A 6252-nucleotide genomic window follows, 5' to 3' on the forward strand; every position below is an offset into this window, starting at 1 on the left:
CATTGATCAGCTGCTGGAGGAGATGGGAACCGGGGAAGCCAAATCGGAGGTGGTTGGTTTAGGCCAGCACAAGGATGAAGATGTAGATGATTTAATGGATGAGTCTGCTTTGGATCCTGCTATGGATACTGCACAACTCGGGAGAGAGGTAGCGGACCCAAGGGAGGATTCTGCGGATATGAGTATTGATGCAGGTACTGGCTCTGATGTGGTGATACCAGTTGATAAGGTCCGCAAGGCTAAGCCCCCTTTGGCCCTCAAAGGTGCAGCTTCCAAGAAGCTGAATGTGTATTTGCGTACAACACCAAGGAAGCGCCATGCCCCAAAAGCTTCTGAGCCAACTGGGGATGGAGCAAACCCGAGGAACCAGGAACAGGAGAAGGGTCCAACTGGTGGGTCAAAACCACCTAAACCACTAATGGATAAATGAAGATTTTAAGCTGGAATTGTCAAGGGCTTGGGAATAAGGAAACTATTGGTTATCTTAGGGATTTGTGGGGGAAACATAGACCTGATTTTTTATTTTTATCTGAAACTAGACAGCCTTTATCTATTTTAGAACCTTTTGTTGGTCATTTTGGTTATTCTACTTTAAAAACGGTTGATCCTATTGGTTGTAGTGGCGGTTTGGCCTTATTTTATAATAATAATTATGATGTTTCGGTTTTATTTGAATCTAATCGGTTGATTGATGTGGAACTTACTTATAAAGGACAAATTATTTATTTTACCTTTGTTTACGGTGATCCAGTACCAACAAACCGCGACTTAGTATGGGAACGGTAACGCGGATTGGTCTCTCTAGAGAATCTCCTTGGTTTCTTATTGGCGACTGATAACTCTCTAATTTACATGTTTTTAGCATCCGTTTTTGTCCATATGTTGCATTGTTTATACCCTTACCTTAGCATTTTTACATCATTAACTGTAGGAATTCGCATTTAGGCAATTTAGGGTGTTGCATTCTTGCATTTGCATACTTTAGATGAAAACATGTGCTTTAGAGCCTAAAATAGGGGAAAACAAGGAAAAATCCGAGCATGTACCCGAAGGAGCTATCAAGCAGGAAGAACAGTCCGAACCCCAACCCGATCGAGGAGGATCCAAGAGCAGGAAGAACAACCCGAAGACCTACCAGAGGAGTAACCCGATCTCATCCTCCTGCACCCCATCGAGTAGACCCTCGGGCAGGACTGGGAAGCTAGGTCAAAGGGGTTTCCATATATAAACCCTCCTCTTCTTCCTCTCGCCCTAGCACGCCGCATACCCTCAAACCAGAGAGCGAGAGCTTCTGAGAGAGATCTAGAGCGACTCAAACACTTTTCCACTTTCTTTAGGATTTATTTTACATCTTTTTGTTATTTCTTTAGATTTCTACTTTGTACTCTTTATTCTCTACTCTATCTTTTAATACAATGCAATTTTCGTTTATCTATGTTTTCATGTTTTCTGCAATGAATTCCGAGTAGTGAAGTAAAATTTCTAGGGATGGGATAGATGATTTTGTGTTCTTGATCGGTTAGGATGTCTTAGTTTGATTGTTTATGTTTTATAAATTTCCTTCTAGATTGGTGTTCTTAATGCTGTCAACAAACCGAGAGGGTGAGATTAGATCTAGGGTGTTTTACCATCAAGAGGTGTAGATGAAATGCTTGAATCAACCAATGCTAGAGATTTACTCACTTAGCCTAAGAGATTAGATGAGTAAGGGGTTTATTGACAATATTGAATCGGTTCATATTGCCTGCTTTGTCAGGTTTCTCCAACGAGAGTTGGGTAGGCGAGTGATCAAGGTTGATTGTTTCTATCACGAGAGTATTTTAACAAGGTTTTAGAGATTCATTGTCTAGGAAATATTTGCTTGAGGCATGTAAGACATCTGTATCGGTCAGGAACACTTAGGAGTCGATTACCCCATCCTTAGAAGCTTTCGTATTTTAAATGTTTGCATTTTCATACCTTACTCGATCCCTTACCCGAACAGGTACACGATCACCTGCTTCGAGTAACCCTTCGAGCTGTTCATACTTTCTTTGTTTACTCGATCACCCCACCCGATCGTGTACTCGAATGCTTGCATCGAGTGCTTAGGTCGTGTGGTTCCTTGTTTATATTCTTTTCTTTTATTATTTTAGGATTGTTAGACAAAACCCCATTATTGCTTGGCTTGACTTGCTTGCTTCTGATTGCATCCTATCTGCTAGCATAACAACCATTTGGATTGATAACCCTTTGTACTACAACTGCATAGGGAATTGATATCGTGGGTGAAAATCCTGTTATCAATTTGGCGCCGTTGCCATTTGGTTGAATTTAATTTGCTACGTTTACGATTTCAGCACTTGCTAGATCAAGTTCTATTATACACTTTGGTTCGGTACTGACTTGTTTACTTTCGTATTTGTTTGTTTTGCATTTCAGGTACAACCCGAGCACCCACCTGACCCGTCACTCGATCACCAGGATCAGGTTGACCTTTGTGTACTCACTCGGTCATCTACTTGTGCATGCAAACACGATCCAAGGGTAGCCAAAACTTGAGTTTTTTCATCGACAACATCAACAGACAAAGGTTACTCCATCTACAACAAGTTCAACAACCGCAACCAGCAACAATTGAGGAGACAATGAACGGTCCACCAGCTCCTCAAGCGAGGACCAACATAGGAGTAGGGGATGCTCCATCTACTCATACTCAAAGGAATGGCATTGTGCCACCTGCTGTCCTAAACAACAATTTTGAGATCAAGAGTAGTCTCATCCAGATGATACAAAGCAACAAGTTTCATGGATTGCCAATGGAGGACCCATTGGATCATCTGGATGAATTTGATAGGCTCTGTAGCCTAACCAAGATAAATGGAGTTAGTGAGGATGAATTCAAACTCCGGCTGTTCCCATTTTCTTTGGGAGACAAGGCACATATCTGGGAGAAATCACTCCCCAAGGAGTCCATCACCACTTGGGAAGCGTGCAGGAAGGTGTTTCTAGCCAAATTCTTCTCAAACTGTAGAACCGCAAGGCTGAGAAATGATATTTCCAGCATTGTTCAGAAAAACAATGAGACGTTCAGTGAAGCTTGGGAACGTTTCAAGGGACACACTACCAGATGCCCTCATCATGGCTTCAGCAATGCTTCATTGCTAAGTACACTTTACAGAGGAGTGGTCCCTAAGATACAGATGTTGCTGGACACCGCAAGCAATGGAAACTTCCTCAACAAGGATGTCGATGAAGGTTGGGATCTAGTGGAGAATTTGGCTCAATCTGATGGGCATTATAATGAGGAGTACGATCGCACTGTGTGATCTACGGGAGAGGAAGATGCCAAATACAAGAGGGACATGAAAGCCCTCAATGACAAACTAGATAGGCTCCTCAACCAGCAGCAGCATGTTCATGCAATCTCAGAGGAAGAACAGTTTTTACAACAAGATGGGAAGAATGTTCAGCTATAGGATGCGAACTACATCAACAACCAAGGAGGTTACAACAAAGGGTACAACAACTACAAGCAGAATCCAAATCTGTCATTACCGTAACCCGAATGTTGCCAATCCTCAGGACCAAATCTACCCATCAGCAGCTCAAGGGAACCAGGTCCAGCAAAAGCCTTTTGTCCAGTACAATCAAGGCTATGCTCCTAAGCAGAAATACTATGGAAATTACCACCAACCCATTGCACCACCTGGATTCCAACAACAACAAGGCCCGCAGAACCAATCCCAAGAAGCTGACCTACGTGGCCTAATTCAGTAGATGATTCAAAATCAGGCATCAGCTGCTATGGACACTGCAAAACGGTTTGCAGAGATGAGCAACAAGATCGATTCTGGACATTGCAAAACGGTTTTAGGTACCTAGAGGGCCACCACAACAACCAACCAGCTCCAAAGATCAACCAGCTTCCGGGAAAAGCTGTTCAGAACCCAAAGGATTATGCCACTGCCCAGGCCATTTTCCTTGATGATGATTATGAGGATTACCTCACTGAGGACAGTGATGTTCAAGATGGGGAGGATACATATCACTATGGGATAAACGAGGCAAAGTACTACATATCCGAGTATGAACCCGAGCCTTCACCCGAGGAGACTGATCGAGTTGATGATTGAGCACTGGTTCGTGAATCACAAATCGAAGAACCACCCGAGGCAGAACCCGATGACTCACCCGATGATGGTGATCGGATGACACATCGAGTAGATGTTCAGATGACAGATCAACCTCAACTGCCGGTAGCAGCAGAAGGGGAACTAGAGGAAATGTTCAATGCTGCTCTTGACATTCAATTGGAGGTGCTTGCAGAGCGTATGGCCAAGCGAAAAGTTCGACCTCCTAAGCTTTTACCACCACACGAACTTCAAGAGGAAATCACTAAGGAGGCAGCTTGGATAGAGATTGAGGTTAAGGAAGCTGTCAAGGAGATTGGAAATGAAATTCTCAGGAGTGGAGTGTGCTTAGATACTGAGCTGCGAATCGAGGAGAAATTGGAGGATCCTGGCTCTTTTACTTTGCCATGCTCGATAGGACTTCGGATTTTCAAAAATTGCTTGTGCGATCTGGGAGCTTCAGTCAGCATCATGCCACTGTCAGTTGCCAACAAGATGGGTTTCAGCAGTTTTAAACCGAGTAGTCTGTATTTGGTTCTAGCTGATAGAACAATCAGACATCCTATTGGGATCCTGGAAAATTTGCCTCTCAGGATTGGAAGGGTGGAAGTCTCTACTGATTTTATGATTCTTGATATGGATAAGGAACCAGACGATCCACTGATCCTAGGGAGACCATTCTTGACAACAGTAGGTGCAGTGATTGAGGTGAAACAAGGCAAGATCAAAATTGAGCATGGGGAGCATTTCAAGATGGAGTTTGATGTCAAGAGAGGAATTAAAAGGCCAACCATTGATGGTCAAGTCTTTTCTACTAAGACAAAGCAGAGAAAAGTCAAACATCTTGAAGAAGTCAACACTACATTTGCTGTGGAACCTGGATAAGACTTGGAAAATCCATTGAATCAGCCTGCTACAGTAGAAAGGATTCCAGAACCTTTCCCTCCTAATACCCATGCTTAAAGAGCATGAAGACAAGCTCACTTGGGAGGAAGTCCCAAAGGTATCATTTATTTATTTTAAATTCTTATTTATTTATTTTATCTTATTTTCTATTATTGCATATTTACATTTATAAAAAAAAAATTAAAAAGGAAATTTTGGAGAACCCGAGGCTCTACCTGAATCCGTACCCGACGCGCCTGATCGTGTTCCTACTCGGGTGGTGAGTGGAGTCCGAATTCGACAAACCCAAGCCCACTCTCGGTGAAGCCCAAGATGCTCACCCTATTCTATTTAAAGGGATTAGAACCCTTCTCCCTCAGCAGCACAAACCGATAAGTCTCTCAACCCTAAAAGCTTTTTGTTTTCCTACTTTCTATTTTTCTCAAGGGAATCGAGACTCTTTGATTTTTATTTTTTGGAAACTAACCCTATTGATCTCGGCTTAGTCTCTGTTTTTACTTTCAAGAATTCGACAATGGCACCCAAGATGAAAACATACCAAAAGAAGGGAAGCAGATCAACCTCCGCCGCTGCAAAAACCGGAGGTGATGCAGTCGGATCTCGAGAATCCCAAGGAAGAGGAGACGTTCCACATTCCCAACCGCTGGCTGGACGTTTCGCTTCTCTAACCCAATGCTCAACCCGATCCGGTGCTCAAGCAACCGATGGTGTACACCCCCGAGTTCGCTCACCAAGCCAGGTGGCGAGTGCTGTTCGTCGATCTCCTCGACGTAGGGACCTGTCTACGTCCGAGAGAACTGTTACTGACCCTATGGAGGTCGATTCTGATGCTGGTGAAGGAGAGCTAGAGGAGATCCAAATGTCGCGGTTGAGGAGTAGAGCTGCGGTTGCAAGAGGGAAGAGACCAGCCTCTGAAAGGGCTGAGAAGGTTGCCGAGAGAGCAGCTGAGGAAGAGTATCTAGACACAGAGGAGGAGAACCGTGAGCGAGAGGAGGAGCAGAGAGAACGCACACGCCAAGCTTCATGGAGGCTGAAGCAGAAAGAGGTGGAGACTCCAGCCAAGGTTTTTAAGGTCCTCCGCAAGATGAGCTTTGTAGGAACCCGTTTCCCTCACTGTGAGACAATGAAGCAGTTGAGAATCTCAAGAGATGTGGAGTTCCTGTTCGACATGTGCCACTTGGGCCAGATGATGCGAACCAATCTCAAGGCTTATGAGGAGGAGACGGTTCATTTC

General features: G+C 44.0%; 1 non-coding gene across 1 annotated transcript; it reads right to left on the reverse strand.

Annotated features, from left to right (window-relative positions):
- Nucleotides 1-3020: 3020 nt before the first annotated feature.
- On the reverse strand, nucleotides 3021-3127 carry LOC147926504 (small nucleolar RNA R71). Its single transcript, XR_015583098.1, has one exon. It is a non-coding gene; the product is annotated as a small nucleolar RNA R71 (small nucleolar RNA).
- Nucleotides 3128-6252: the final 3125 nt, after the last annotated feature.

The sequence above is a fragment of the Camelina sativa genome, chromosome 15, assembly GCF_030686135.1.
Source record: "Camelina sativa cultivar CO46 ecotype springtype chromosome 15, ASM3068613v1".
NCBI classification, from domain to species: domain Eukaryota; kingdom Viridiplantae; phylum Streptophyta; class Magnoliopsida; order Brassicales; family Brassicaceae; genus Camelina; species Camelina sativa.